This window comes from Pongo abelii, chromosome 5, assembly GCF_028885655.2.
Source record: "Pongo abelii isolate AG06213 chromosome 5, NHGRI_mPonAbe1-v2.0_pri, whole genome shotgun sequence".
Taxonomy (NCBI): domain Eukaryota; kingdom Metazoa; phylum Chordata; class Mammalia; order Primates; family Hominidae; genus Pongo; species Pongo abelii.
Genome location: NC_071990.2, coordinates 81262406 through 81279427, shown reverse-complemented (window position 1 = coordinate 81279427; position 17022 = coordinate 81262406). Strand labels below are relative to the sequence as shown.

At 36.7% G+C, this 17022-nt stretch overlaps 1 pseudogene; it reads left to right on the top strand.

Annotated features, from left to right (window-relative positions):
- The first annotated feature begins 14102 nt into the window (after nt 1-14102).
- LOC100443138 (citrate synthase, mitochondrial-like) lies at nt 14103-14941 on the top strand (annotated as a pseudogene).
- Nucleotides 14942-17022: the final 2081 nt, after the last annotated feature.

Here is a 17022-nt window from a genome sequence, read left to right as displayed (position 1 = left end):
TTTTATGTGTAATATAATTGCCTATTTATGTATTTATCAACATATAATTATTAATATGGTATGGTTGAAAATCTGTCATCTTTCTAATAGTGCTCAATGCTCCATCTGTTCTTTGTACCTTGTTCCTCTTTTCCTGGCTAGTTTTGGATTAAGTATTTTTGTATCCCATTTTATCTTCACTATCGTCTTATTTGCCATACTTCTTTGTTTTACCTTTTTAGTGATTGCTCAGGGTTTACAACATACATCTTTAACCTATCTCATGCTAACTTCAAGTGATATATCATTACACAAGCTATAAAAAAGTTTACAACAGCACACCTCCATTTCCCCCTCCTATCCTTTATACTTATTGTCATGCATTTTACTTCTACACATGTTATAAACCCCACAATCAATTCTAATTATTTTGGCCTTAAGCAATGAAGTATCTTTTAAAGAAGTTTTTTAATTCTTTTAGTCAAAAGAATGAAGAGTGCCAGAAATGATAAAAGATTGGTAAAGGTAAGAAGGGTCTAAATTTTACCTGGTATCACTTCCCTTCTGCCTGAAGAACTCTCTTCTTTTAATGCAGTTCTGAAAGCAATGAATTCTCTTGGCATCTTTTGGCAGAAATTTTTCTTAATTTTTGGAATATAATTTCATTGGATAGACAAGTCTAAAGAATTAGACTCTAGTTAAAAATTCTCGTTATTTCAAATGTGGATTAAAATAATCTACCTTGATGAGAAAACCTTTTAACTAACAAAAAAATTCCAGGTCAAGTTTTCTGGATAATTTTCAAACTAAGAATTGACTTTCGATTTTTTTCCCATTCTCAAAAAAAAAAAAATTTTATTTATTTATTTATTTTTTTTTTTTGCTATTTAGTCACTTTCAGAATCCATGTGGATTTTGTTTTATCAAATACTTTAACAAGAAGGCAGATTATTTTTCTTTTTTCTTTTTCTTTTTTTAGACAGAGTCTTGCTCTGTTACCCAGGCTGGAGTGCAGTGGCACAATCTCAGCTCACCTCACCGTGACCTCCGCCTCACAGGTTCAAGCAATTCTCTTGCCTCAGCCTCCCAAGTAGCTCCCAAGTAGCTGGGATTACAGGCACCTGCCACCATACCCAGTTAAATTTTTTTGTATTTTTAGTACAGACAGGGTTTTACCATGTTGGTCAGGCTAGTCTTGAACTCCTGACCTCAGGTAATCCACCCACCTCAGCCTCCGAAAGTGCTGGGATTATGGTCGTGAACCACTGCGCCTGGCCCAGATTATTTTTTCTAATAAAGGAATCTAAGCATTACTTATGGAAACATGCTTGGCTGGATTTCACAATTGCTTAGAACCAGTGACTTTTTTCCGTTCCTATCTTCTACTCTCCTTTGAACCAGAATGCCTATAACTATTATATTCTGAAGATATTCCAAGGCAAATGATATTAATGCAGAATTGCTCTGCCTATCATAGCACAGTCAAAAGTATGCTATGCTAATTATGCTATTAAATGAAATAAACACAGAAACCCCAGTATTTTCAACTATAAAGTGGAGTTAATAAAACAACATGTAAAATTGTCTAGCACAATGTTTGTCATATGGCAGCCTCTCAGTAAAAGTTATTTGAAAAAGTGCCAAATGAGGAAGGCATTAATTTACTATACTTTGAAGTTTTAATTATTATTAGCTTAAAATAGAATACATCAAAAATGAAAAACCCCAATTTTTATTGGAACTGTTAACTTTATCTGAATTATTACTCTGAAATAGAAAGAAAAGATAAATACTCTGTTATAGAACTCAATGACACCTGGTTTCGGAATAAAGAGGTTAACAAATGTGCATGTCATATTATTTGTTCTCTATTCTAACTAAGCATCACTTAGGAGCTATGCAAACTATCAAGAAGGAAAGTATAATATTGTGAGTTCAACAGATAGATACGCAAAAGAACTAGCTGCCTACTTCTTGTTTTTGTTTTTGTTTCTGTTTCTTTTTACTCTGGCTTTTTGAAACAGCTGTGTTGAGACACAATGTATATATAATAAAATTCACCTATTTAAAGTATGCAAATAAATCATTTTTAGTATATCTACAGAGTTGTATAACCATTACCACAATTTAATTTTAGAACATTTTCATCACTCCAAAAGGAAATCTTTCAACGATTAGTGGTAATTCTCCATTCCTCGCCTTCCAAAGCCCTAAGTAACCAATAATCTCTGTCTCCATGGATTTGCTATTCCAAACATTTTATATCAATGAAATTACATAACATGTAGGTTTTTGTAACTGGATTTTTTCTTAATTCTCATGTCACTAGCTCAAACTTATTTCCTAAAATGGAAGTTGATGGGGATGCATCATGAATTTAGAGTTAAAATTGTAACATTTTAGACATTTCTCCAAATAAGATATTAAAATGGCCAATATGCACTTGAAAACTGTTCAACATCATTAGCCATCAGGGAGATGCAAACAAAAACCATGACAAGATACCACTTTATCCCCATTAGAATGGCTATAATTAAAAAAAGACAGAGACTAACAAGTGTTGATGAGAATATGGAGAAATTGAAACCCTCATAGATTGCTGGTGAGAATGTAAAATGGTAAAACCACTTTGGAAAACAATCTGTAAGTTCCTTAAATGGTTAAATATTCAGTTACCATGCCATTCCATTTCTAGGTATATTCCATTCCTGGGTACTTAAACCCAAGAGAAATGGAAGCATACACCAAAAAGTTGTGCATAAATATTCATAACAGCATTATTTATAATAACCAAAAAGTGTAAAAAACTCAAATGTCCATCAACCGATGGATAGGTAAATAAAATGTGGTGTATTCATGCCATGGAATATTATTAGGCAATAAAATGAAATGAAGTACTGATACATGCTATCACACGGATGAACCTTGGACACATTATGCTAAAGGAAAGTGGCCAGTTACAAATGACCATAATGTATGATCCCATTTATATGAAATGTTCAGAACAGGCAAGTCTATAGAGACAGAAAATAGATTAGCGGTTGCCTAGGGTCAGGGAGATTCGACCTAAAGGAGATGACAGTTAAGAGGTGTGGGGGCATGAGGTTCCTTTTGGAGTAATGAAAATCTTCTAAAATTGTGATGATGAATGTGCAATTCTGAGACTATACTAAAAGCCATTAAATTATACACTTTAAAAGGGTGAATTATATGACATATAAATTAAATCTCATGAAACTATTTTTTAAAAGAAAAAAAGACAACAGTAAAAAGTCAATTTGCCTTTCCTTCAATAAATATACAATACTCATGAACCAAAATTAAAATTATGACATTTGTATTCAGACTTATAATATGTTGAAATCTTATTGAATAATTGGATGTCCAATGTATGACAAGATATACATTAATCATTGCTTCAAAATTTCAGGATATTTCTAACCTTTAAAATAAAATCAGACTGAGACCAGAAGTATGCTCACTTCAGGTCTAAATTAGTTCAAAACAAGAGGACATATATTAGGGAATATTTGCTCAAATCTGGTAAAGTATTACAAAATCACTGGTTATTTTATTTCTAAAAGAACAACTGGAAGTAGGTTCCCTTTTATCTCCAAGTAAACACAATTATTTTGTCAGTTTCCACTGTTCAGGCAGCAATATTTTCCATAATTTCTGTTATTAAACTCATGTTTAGCTGATTGATAACTTTTTTCACTATCCTCATAAAGGGATATAGGTAAGTCTGACTTCCTATGTCCACCTTCATTTTTAAAGCTTAAAAAGTCAAAAATAAAAGAAAAATCTTTTTGTTGTTTGATTAGCCAAACTATAAAATGGAAGTAGAGCTTTCTGGGTAAAAATATATACTGATCTGCCAAGCAAATTCACAAAATTGGCATATGCTGAGACATTGAGCAGAGATAATGTACACTATACATTCTCCACTTAAGTCCAGATATTATTTAAAGCATTCAGTGCCAATATTAATTTTGTTTTTCACCCAGAACTTACTGGGTATTTAAAAACAGCTTTATATAGATTTTGCTAAATAATCAATGGAAATAATAGTCACTGAATTATATCTGGTCAATTTCGGTAATGTTATAGTAGAAAATAAATTGGGGGTTGGGGTGAGGGAAATCAGTTGACAAGACCAGAAAAAGGGCACAATATTTCCAGGGCTTGATTCTACTGCAAAGATCAGTACATATGATAAGGCTAATGTTTTTCAGTCAACAGTTATTAACAGTGTTCTGGGTGCTGACACACTGGTGAACAAGACAGACAAAATCCTCGTCCTTAAGGAGATTTTAATTCTAATGTTTATAAAACACAAACACAAATCCATCTATCTTTGCAGTCTGAAAACATAAAATGGAATGTAACCAGGGTAACCATGTCCCAGTTTGAAATTTCACTGGGTGCCACTTAGGAATCTTGACAGCATGAAAATAGTAATAAATCACTTTAGACCAGTACTTAGATATGTAGACAAACTAGATGTACTCAACACGGTAACCACCTCTCTATACCAAGTGCAAATCATAGGCCTAATAACAGTGTAAGGGAAAATATAGCAAAGCTGTTTCCATCACTGACCGTTCAGGCGTAGGAACTGGTCTTAGAACCAATAAGAGTGTACATGTGTGTGTGGATATACTGGGGGAGTTGGTACACACACAGGTGGGCACTCAGTATTTTGATGTAGTGGAATGGAAATTTCATGGTACTGGGAATCAGAAGACCTGCCATATCTTGTGAAATTCTCAAATATTTGGGGATGCATTAAATTGTCCCTTTAAGAAAAAGATCTGAAATACAGTCAAACTTAGCTCTAAAACTGTGAGTCTATGATTTCCTATGCAAAACATAAGGCTTCAACTCCTGAACTTTATCTGCAGAGAGTCATAGAAGGCAGTCTTCCACACTACAGGAAGAAGTAAACAATTAGGTTTAAAAAATCAGTAATCTCAGATTTACTTTTCTTTCCACCTTTCAGTTCCTTCCCATAGCTTGTGTATTTTGAAAGTCAGATCAAAAAACAGGTGATAAGGAATAGAGTTCAACATTAGTATGTGCAGAGGATGAGGAAATTAATTAATGGGAGTGGGGAGTGGGCATGTCAAGGAATCCTTAGATCTTTCCTGAGGTAAAGGAAAGGCTGCAGGGTACAAAGGGGCAGTAGGGGAAGTGGAACTATGATAAAAAACAGACACAAGAAATGACATGAAATGAAAAGCTCCAATCGTGCCTTCCTCATCTCACTCTGTTCTCATTATTCTCCACTACGGGCCACTTGTTGAGAATCTGTAGGACCCTCTCAAGGATGTAAAGCACCCTCTTGATGCTGCCAGCTCCACAGGACTTCCTCCTGTGGCCATTCGCTTTTCCCTCTACCCACCTCCAACTACCATTAACCCTAATGCAAGCCCTTCCCTAGTATATCTACCTGAGAATAATCTAATTAATTAATTCTCACTAGGTATTACTGATTAGGTCGATCCTATGAGGCTGTGCAGTTTAACAGGCATGACCATCACCCAAAGGATTGTTAAACGTGGAAAGGGCCTTAAAAGTACCAGAAACCAAAGCCAGGCCCGTCCTCTGCCCTCTGAACCTCACTGGCCTGCTGTACCAGCCACACCAGCCCTGATGTTGTGTGCACTAGTTCTTCTCTGTACCATTCTTCCTCAAATGGAGGAGTTCCCAGAACCAGAAGAGATGTGTTATGAAGGCTTTTGAAGCAAAACAGCCTATCCAACACCCTTAAACATTCCCTATAGGCACTCCTCTTTTTGACACATGCATTAAACTTCCTGGAGAAAGTAAACAGTAATATCTTTAGCCCTGGATTTAAACACCTGTGTGTAAAGTCAAGCAAGCTCACCATGGTTTTAAAAATGTTAAAAACTTTTTCAATAAAAGGTTTTGGTTAAATAATTCATCCTTGTGTTATCTATTATATTCTGAGTTTTAAAAGTGCTTCCCATTCACCAATCCTTTTTGTCTCTGAAGACAATCATGTGAGGTGGTTAGAGAGTTTATAATATTAGATTATCATTTAGAACATTAGATTACATAACATTGTCACTTTTGCATATTTAAAAAATAGCGGTTTAGAGTACAGTATCAGGACTAAACTGCCTAGGGATGAATCCTGCCTCTACCACTACTAGTGTGTGACTTTGAACAACTTACTTAACCTGTCTGTTCTTCAATCTACTTGTCTGTAAAAATGAGGGTAAGAATAAGACTTACTTCTTAGAGTTATTTGATAACTAAATGAATTAATGCAAGAATGGTGCTGAGAACATTGCCTGACACCTGATAAGTACTCAAAAAGTGGTAGTTTGGGTTAGTATCTTCACCACAACCACCACCACTACCATCATCACCAACATTATCATCAGAAATGACTATTTACTCAGAACAAATTAATCCTTTGATTACCAGATCCTTACTTCACTTTGTGCCAATATAGACATGGTCTTGATGTTGCTGCTCACTGCTAACATCAACTCTTTGTCTTTGAAAATTGTTTTCCTCTACTTTTGCCACAGTTGATCTCAAGAAGCATGAAGTAGTTTAATGAAACTAAATGAATTCGATGAGTCATCTTTGTCTTCATTAAAAAGACGAAAGTAATATTTGAAATGGCAACATACTAAATAGATGTATGGAGAATCTCTCCATATCTGGAATGTAATATCAAAATATTTCAGGGCTCTGATTAGTGTTGTATTAGTAGAAGACCTGAAAGTTTTTAAATATCTTTACATGGCTTTCTGCTCCTTAGGCACTAAGCATATCAATAACTCACAATTAGCACAATAATAATTATGGCACTGATAGAAATTATATTCATTTAACAAAGTTAGCATTCAATAAATAAGGTTACCTCAACCAATGTTTTGCATCAGGGGTGAGAAGCTTTATAGGAATTGTTTGTTTGATTTTTAACACAATTCCAAAAGATACAGATAACAAAATCCATATCTCTCATGAAGGTAAAATTAGCAAATTTACGTTTGATAACTTGACCTAAAAAAATTTAGCAGCATAATCAAACTACAGGTGACAGCCCATAAACTAAATATCTACTATTTTCATCAAAGACAAATTTCAATTAGTCCCTTTATCCATTTTTAACTGACTACCTTTACTGTAACTTTACCTTTAATATAAATTCACATCCTCTCACTACGGAGGGGTGACCGTGACTAGACAACTGTCTTTCTCGACTGCATTCATTTTCACATAATAATATAAATTCAAAGCCAGTGCCTCTCACCTATTAACAAGAACATATCTGATACCTATTCTTCAAGTACTTTTCAGGAAGCCTAATCTTGAACCTAGTGGAAAGGCTTTACATGGCTATCAAAAAACAAATTAAGAAAAGCAACAGTTATACAATGTTGCCTGAAGGATTCCAGTAGTGAGTTCCACCACATACTCTAAAACCTGTCCTTGGATTAAGATAGACCAGCAGAAAATTGCCCACCTGGATTGAATTATTAATTTACACACATCCTCATTCTCCTTCATACCCCATTGGCTTGCACTGAGGAACATTCTGGAAAAAGAAAAACAGCCTCATGGGAAGTACTTTTTACCACCAGACTGTTGGGGAGGTCATTGTTTATTATATGACAAGAAGCTTTCATGGGTAAAGAGGGTGGGACATAGAATTTAAGACAAGCAGTTTAATAAGCACTAATCAAAATAAGCTCAAGAGGGCAACACTGCTTGATGTAGAAAGATTCATGTCCCCAAAGGTACCCATCTGGCCTCCCAGAGGGAGCATGGCATGTTCATCCCAAAGATTTCTTTTCTGGGATTGAGGTACTACCAGAGAGGTAACCCCCCTCCATTGAATTCATTCCTTAACTCGCCTCCAACATGTCCCCTGGGCTTCAGGTCATGCTGAAGAACAATCTGGAAGAAAGTTTTATGTTTTTATAAATCTCATCCTATTCTCAGCCTCACTTTCCAATCAGATCAAGCAATTTCTATCTTTGGGTGAAACTGGATTCCTTACCATATTATTATAAATTACATCTGACTCAAATCCCAGCAGCTATGGCACCAAGGCAAATACCACATTCCCAGACGTTGTGCTTCCCTGTATCTTATGCTATTTACTTTTTCCAACATAACGACTTTTTCTGGTTTACCATATTCTCACTTCTTCTTGATATCCCACAATAATAAGATTATTTTGGTGAAAATAAAATTGTGTGTGTGTGTGTGTGTGTGTGTAGAGAGAGAGAGAGAGAGAGAACGTAGCATTTTGGGGGTTACCATCTTTAGATGGGTCTGCTTGCAGAATTGGCCTTTGGCTGGCATCTGAGGACTTGGCTTACAGAATAGTCTCTATGTTAATAAGCCTGTTTTGTCTACATGAGTTACTGTACTGTTGTTGTACCAGGTTGCCTACACTGATTGTATAAGAAAATGTGGTTGATGGTGAATACTTGCTTCCCTTCTGGAAATTTGCCACGTGTGGCTGGCCGTACCAGCAAAGGGTAGTTATATAACCAGCCCCAAATAAAAACTCTGGACTCTGAGTCTCAAACAAGGTTTCCTGGGCCAAAACACTGTGCATAAATTGGGGCATTTCACTGGTGGAGAAGGAGCATTTCTGTGTGATCCCTCTTGAGAGAGAAAATGTTGGAAGTCTGTGCAGGGATTCCTCCAGACTACCTGATGTATCTTTTCCCATTGCTGATCACTAAAAAAATATAGTCAGGAATACTGCTGCTTCTGAGTCCTGTGAGTATTTCTAATGAATAACCAAATGTACGAATGGGCTTGGAATTTCTGAGTTATATATATAAAAATTTTAAAATAGGCAAAATAGTTCAACAAATACTTTATAAAAGAAGATACCTGCATGTCAAAGAAGCACAGGAAAAGTGTTTCGATGGCATTAAACATTAAGGAAGTATAAATTAAAAGCACAATGAGATACCACTACATAGCTAAAACTAAAAAGACTTACCATACCAAGTGAGTGATTGTCAACAATATGGAGTAATTACAACTCTCATGCACTGCTTATAGAATGTAAAATGCCACAACCACTTTAGAAAACAGTTTGGCCATTTCTTAAGAAGTGTAACCTACACCTACTGTAAGATCCAGCCATTCCACTTTAAGGTATTTACAAAGGAAAATAAAAGCATATGTCCATATGATGACTTAATAGCAGCTTTATTAGTAAAAGCCACAAAATGGAAATAATTCCAATAACCACCAACAGATGAGTGGATAAACACATTGTCATATAGCCATACAATGGGGAAAAAGCAATGAAAAGAAATGAACTATCAATACATGCAACAAATCTCAAAATATTTATGCTCAATGAAAGAATTAAGATGAAAACTTCAGTACATACAGTACAATCCCATTTATATTAAACCCTAGAAAATGTAATCTATAGTCACAGAAAACAGATCAGTTGTTGCGTGGGGATGAAAAGAGGGACAGGGAAAGGCAGGAAGGAGGTATTCCATGGCACAGGAAACTTTGGGACATAATGAATATGTTCATTATCTTCATTATAGTGATGGGTTCACAGGTATGTATCTATTGCAAAGCATATCAAATTGTACAGATTGTACACTTTAAATGTTTGCAGTTTATTATACGTCAAAAATACATAACCTTTTCTTAAAACTTTCCATAACAAGTCTTTTCAGGCTTAGGTTACAGCCTGTTAGAAACACCACCCATCCTAGGTTTCCTATAACATTGCATGCAAATTTATTAATAATAATTGAAAAGAAATAGGAAGTAATCTTTAGGAATTTCAGCAATGAGCGTAATATAATACCTACCAAGAAAGAACGTATCTGAAAATCAACTCAGATAAAAGGAGATAAACGTAAGAAAGATAATGACTGGACATGTAACAAATTCCTAATAAAAATTATGCAGCACAATCATTAGTTACTTTAGGCTACATAAATCCAAAACAATCTTCTAAATCACTGAGGTCTCAGAGTGAAGAACTTGTCTAGACATAAACCTAGATCTATGATATGCATTATAGTGAACACAGGGAGTTCTGTGATTGGGTAAAACCACCCAAATCTTAGCCATACTCAGAACGTTGATGTCTCCAAAACCCTTGGAGAAATGGTTGATTACCAGGTATGTAAAAAAATACATCCGTAAGGGAAATCCTTACAAATTACTTGAGCCATACTTTTAGAGAAATAAAAGATTAAGTTCAACTGCCTTAAAAAGAAAAGCAAAAAAAAAAAAAGTATTTAATTCAAAAATGTAATTCAATGGTTCTCTCAATGGTCTTACAATTATGAAAAAAGTTAGGATGTCATAAAATCAGCTCCAAACACTCTCAATGCATTCACAGAATAGAATTTGCTCCCTTAAGTGAGCATTTCTAGAAACTGACAGGCAAAATCCTGAAGGTTTTTGTAATTGATATGTTGAACTTCTGCTATTGGTGATTTCTTACTTGAAACATAATTATTTTAAAATTTCCAATCAACTAATAGGTTACATACACATTTCTGAGCATATCAACATATGGTAATTAATTTTTCCTTATTAATCCATTAAAGGGACTTTATAAAATAGTTTACAATCCTATCTATGAAGCTGATCCTAGTATCAAATAAATGCTCCAAAATCATTTTATACATCCGCATAGGAAATAGAGCACATTTACTGAAATTACAGCAATCTTTGTCAGCACAATATTTTTAGCTGAGAAAAATCAGATATGTAAAATAATATTTGTCTTTATAATTAAGCTTAGTTGCTGGATGGCAGAAACTTAATTAAGTCAATTCCACATATTTTTTTTTCTTCCTCAGCCACTTCAGAGTTTTTCGGTCAAGTGAGGCATAAACTCAGTTAGTTCTGAATCGGCCTTTTCCCTCCCCTAGGTTGTCTAGTCATGAGAAGTGGGTGGAGGTGACTGGTGTTAAGTTGGTGGTTGACCTCCGGCAGGACCATCCCTCCACTACAGGTAACACAGGCAGACACTGTGTCCACCTGTTCTGCAGCCACTAGCCCAACCCACTTTCTAGCATCCCCTTATCACAATGGGGAGAACACTTCAGGGACAACTGGCTTCTAAATAAACTATTCTCCCTTTTGAGAGCCAAATATATTGGTGCCTTACAATGTAGTCAGGCAGTATTCATACTCATTTTTTCAGGCCCTAGGAAAGAGACAAGTCCTCCAGGATCTCATGTTCCAAACGTCTCTTTATCTGGTAGGAGTGGAGCCAAAGTAGGGGTGGATTTTATTGTTCCCCTAAGATGCCTCGCTCACAAGAACTTCCAAGTCTTACCCTCTTGCGTTAATTGAAACTCCATCTTGGAACCCCCTCCTCTGGAACTAAGCCTTACCATCTAATCCATCAGCTATGGTTTATAACAAAAGTTATTTCTCTGATATCATCTGTAGGCAATGTATTCAGTAAACAATACTTTCAAACAAAATGGAAACAGTTTGAATGATTTATACCATAATCAAAGTGCATTCAGTGTAAGTGCCTGATGCAGACTGCCATAAGCCTTGAAAACTGCTACGTAAATGGCGAATTGCCTTTATATTTTTCTAAAAGCAAAAGTTGTCACCTCTCAGTAAATTCCATCAATTTAACTTTCCAAGATAACATGTAAACACTATTTTTCTCTCTTTTAGCACACAGTGCTTCATACATGGTAACTCTCTGATAGATGATTCCTAGACGAATACCTTTCTCTTGAAGAAATTTTTTCCAAATAATTTATCTTAGTGTTCTAATCAGAACCTGAACAACAACAACAACAACAACTATATATATATATATATATATATATATATATATATATATATCCATTTTTATAATTCTAGTTCAGGGTCCTATGAGATCCGAAACAGCCTGGTCTTCCAGATAAACAGTACCATTGGTGATTAGGTGTGTGCTCATTTTGTTTAGAACTAAAGCATCAAAATGAAAGACTAGGCATTTCCAAAAAATCCCAGGTGTTTCCAAAAGAGAGGAAATGGAAGAGTGAAGATTCTTTGTGATTCTAAAAATAGAAGATCTTTAAGAGGCACTTAAAAAAATTCACTACAATACAATCTATTTTGCCATGTTACTCACATAACCAGAAATTATAGGCACCATGAATTGGAATAAAGTGGGTGCCCAATGAGGTAATTATGCCCACTTTCCTATTCATGGTGGCCTTAGGAACTGCAATCCTTTCATTAATGGCCCTGGGAATATCCCAAGTCAATATTTTTATTTCCTGTTTTCACCTGCCAGTGGTGAGTACTTTTCTCCATTTTCTGAATATATGACTAAATTTAACATGGGAGTTATGACAAGACATGCAGGAAGCTGCCCAGGCCAAACGAACTGAAAAACTCAGAACAATCTTAAATATGCTTTTTGTTTTGAAAGAAGACTTGAAGTTCTGCAGATCTTCATCATAGTTTAATTTTATGTTGATGCTACAATTAGATTTGAAAGAATTTACATACTCCTACAAAAAACTAAAGCATTTCAGTTCTATGAGAACAAGGTAAAACTTTTTATGAATTTATTTTGATAAATGAACTATAAAATATCGGTGATATCAGCCACTTTTTACTTTAGCTTACTGAAACAAAAAGCAACATCTTTCAGCTAAACTTCAAATGAAATCTTTTTGAGTTTTACACTCCTTAAATATATTTTTATACAAATAATCTTTAAAATATTTGCAGTTCATTTTAGCATTTGTTTATAACCTAAACCCAATTAAACTCAGGAAGGAATATTAAGCCATCATATGTATATTTTCTCAGTAAATCATTTTTAATCAATTCAACAATATGTAGCTTTTTTATCTGAAATGAAACTTTGGTAGCATACAGATATGAAGTGTATTGGTTTTCATAATCATTTTTGCATTTCTGTTTTTTCATTTTTTCAAACAAATAGATTTCGTAAGATACATGTAAAAATACAAGCCAGCAATCCGTTCCTTTTGTTTAATCTGTCAGAATATGAATCAGAAAATGTCCTGCTGTGGACTGAACAACCAAATGGTAGAATTGAGTCTATTGTAAAAGTAAATAGATCTTCCTTTTGGTGCTTTTTAAAATATGCATTATGTAAATGTGCTTAATGTCTCTGCCAGAGTAATCCAGAAAAGAATTAGAAATGAACAGCTGGGTCAAGGGGAGAAAAAGAGTTGGGAGGGATGATACATGGGGGTTCCTCCTGGGATAGACAAATACAATGGCAACAGAGAAAAAAATGTCAGTGTAAGTTGCCAATTGTATAGCAGATGATTTGCAGTCATGTGGCAAACAGACCTTCAATTTCCAGGCACACCTACAGCCAAGGGTTTCTAATAGTCCTGAGTTGTGATGGCCTTTCTTCAATTGCTGCATTCATCAAACTTAATTTCCATCTACTTCTATCATAAGGTGCCTGTGTGTATTTGTGCTTTTCTCAAACTTTAGTCACATTTATTTATTTATTTATTTATTTATTTATTTATTTATTGAGACAGAGTCTCACTCTGTCACCTAGGCTGGAATACAGTGGCACGAGAGGCTCACTGCAACCTCTGCCTCCTGGGTTCAAGCGATTCTCCTGCCTCAGCCTCCTGAGTAGCTGGGATTACAGATGCCTGCCACCACGCCCGGCTAATTTTGTGTATGTTTAGTAGAGATAGGGTTTCACTGTATTGGCCAGACTGGTCTCGAACTCTTTACCTCTGGTGATCCAACCCCCTTGGGCTCCCAAAGTGCTGGGATTACAGGCATGAGCCTCATTTTAAAGAACAAGAACCTTTTCTACCCATTGGCATGGCCTCTGGTGCAGCAACATAGGCTCCTGTTCCTGCCGCAGCTCTCTCCTTCCTTCTCTGCCCATCAGAACCCAGAGTTGGCCCACCATGGCTTTACTCACTACTGTCACCCAGTTCTTGGGAACGAAGGACGTATCTTGTCTCGTTCTTGCTGCCTGGCATGCCAGTACCTCTTCCAGGAATTTGGAAGACATATCAGCTTACCTCATTCCCAAGGAGCAGGCCAGAATTAAGATCTTCCGACAGCAACGTGGCAAGAGGGTAGTGGGCCAAAACACTGTGGGCATGATGTGTGGTGACCTGAGAGGCAAGAAGGGTTTGGTATATGAAACATCAGTTCTTGATCCTAATGAAAGCATCCATTTCTGAGGCTTTAGTGTCCCTGGGTGACAAAAACCGCCACCTAAGGCTAAAGGTAAGAAAGAACCACTGCTGGAGGGTTTATTTCAGCTGCTGGTGGCTGAACAGATCCCAACAGAGGACAAAGGCATCTTGGCTTTCAAAAAAGTGGGCAAAAAGGACAGCTCTACCCTCCCTTGTGGTCATCATGCTGGACAACTTTCCCACCAATATACATCCCATGTCTCAGCTCAGTGCAGCTTTTACAGCCCTCAACAGTGAAAGTAATACTGCCTGAGCATATGCAGAGGGTATCAAGTACCGGGAGCTGATTTATGAAGACTGTGTGGATCTGATCACAACGCTACCTGTGTTGCAGCAAAGATCTACCAATATCTCTACTAAAAGGGCAAAAATGTTGGGGGCATTGACTCCAAGCTGCACTGGCCCCACAATTTCACCAACATGTTAGGCTATACTGATGCTCAGCTCACTGAGCTCATGCATCTGTACCACACCATCCACAGTGACCATAAGAGCAGCAATGTAAGTGCCTATATCAGCAACTTGTTGGGCAGTGCCCCTTCGAGCCCTTATCTGTCCTTTGCAACAGCCATGAATGGATTGACAGGCCCTCTATGTGTACTAACAAATCAGGTGGTGCTTGTCTGGCTAACTTAACTACAGAAGGAAGTTGGCAAAGATGTGGCAGAAGAGAAGTTATGAGACTACACCTGGAACACACTCAACCCAAGATGAAGTTATTCCAGACTATGGCCATGTAGTGCTAAAGAAGATTGATCCACGAGGTACCTGCTGTGAGAGTTTGCTCTGAAACACCACATAATGACTGCATGTTAACTTGGTTGCTCAACTACACAAGATTGTGCCCAATATCCTCTTAGAGAATGGCAAGGCCAAGAATCCTTGGTCCAATGTAGATACACCCTGGGGTACTGCTCCAGTACTATGGCATGATGGAAATGAATTACTACACTGTTCTGTTCAGAGTGTCTCAGGCACTGGGTGTACTGGCACAACCCATCTGAAGTCATGCACCAGGATTCCCTCTAGAAAGGCCCAAGTCCAAGACATAGATGGTCTGATAAGTTTGTGGACTCTAAGTTGGGATAAAACGAGACTGGGGGAAAAGTGACTACCAGAAAGTGAGGACACTTAAAAAAAAAAAAAAAGTCTACTTTGGTTTTAAGGAGTCTTTAAAGACTTAAGATTAAATTGTATCTGAGGCACTGATAATAGATTTGAGGTTAAAATGTAAATTAAAAGTTTAAAAGATGAAAAACCTAACCAACTCCCTTCACTTGCCTGATATGAGTTGCCCATCAACTGCAGAATGACCATGACTAATGCATGTGTAATGGGTTAAGTTTGGCCCCCGCACCATCTCAGAGTGAGAATCTGGCTCCTCTTCCCCTGGGTCAAAGCTGGTTGCAGAGAATGTGCAGTCACTTCTGAGATTTTGCTTCTACTCTGCCAAGTGCACAATAAGCCAGCAAGCCAGGACTCGTCCCTTTCTGTTTCCATAGGAATGATGTTGGATAATCAGCTGTACCAAGTCCCTCAGCCCTCTCCTCTGCACACTAACACCTCCTAGCAAGACCTACTTGTTAGCTGGACATGCTTTGGCAATTTTTTATGCTACCAGGTGAGCATAAAGGAATGACATTTGTTGTAACTGGCACCCAGTGTTTGATTTGATTTCTCTTTTCAAAACCATCCCATTAAAATTAAGGTCTCAGAGTGTTCTATTTCCCATTACTTTAATACTCACCCCCATTCAGAATTTCTACACCTGTTGCACCTCAAGGTGAGGATGTTTGGGACCTCTCCATCTTGGTCCTCACCAGAGATCTCTTTCAACAGATCTGTCTGATCTGTGGTCCCAGTCATTGGGTTTTTATCAGTGCTTAATGTGAACTAAATATTTTACTTCCACAGAACACAAGCCACTACCCTCTGACCTTCCCCTGCCCTTCTAAGGTGCTGTGGGGCATAAACAGGGACTCAGGAATGATAGCATGATAGCTTCAGGGTCTGGTCCCAGGAGTATTAGCACCTCTTTTGGAACAAGAAAATGATTCAAGATTGGACATGGTCTCCTCTGATTATTGGTTCCTGGAGTTGAGAGGATTAAAAATAGTAAGCCTTCCTCTTCATCCTCTGCCTCAAGAAAATGCTCCCTTATTTATCAACATCGTTTTCCTGTCCTGCCTCAAGTGCTCACAGTACAGTGTTTGTCTTAGAAGCCCCATTTGCACAGGTTTTCAGAAACTCAGAATGCTCTACTGCCTTTTCTTTAAGAAAGGATTAAGATACATTCCTTTTGTGCCCCTTTCTTCCCTCCAAATTCCTGCCTGTGTTTCTGTGGATCTACCATCTCCAGAACTACACTGTTGTGATGAACACAGTGTAAGCCCCTGATAACTGTCAGGTCATGATGCAGACTTCAGGTTGCTCTGTGTAAAATGCAAAGTAAATGTTTTTAATAACAGTGAAAAAAAGAACAATACCAGACACTCTGATCTGGCTTTCCAAGTGGCCATATATATCTGAAATAACTTTCCGTTATAGTAGAAGACTGAGAAATTATCCAGATAATGCAATTGTTTAGGGCATTAAAAAGAGTTTCTATGTAATACACCTATAAATGTTATGCATGTATGTAATAAATACATACTCACAAAAGAGTTTCTCTGCTACTGAGAAAAGTATTTTCACCTACACAATAATAATTAGCTAGCGTTTCTTAAGCACTACAAGACGCCTGACATTGTTCTAAGTGTTCTACATATGTAGTCTCTTAATCCTAATAGGAGCCATCTTACTTTATCCTATTATTATGTCC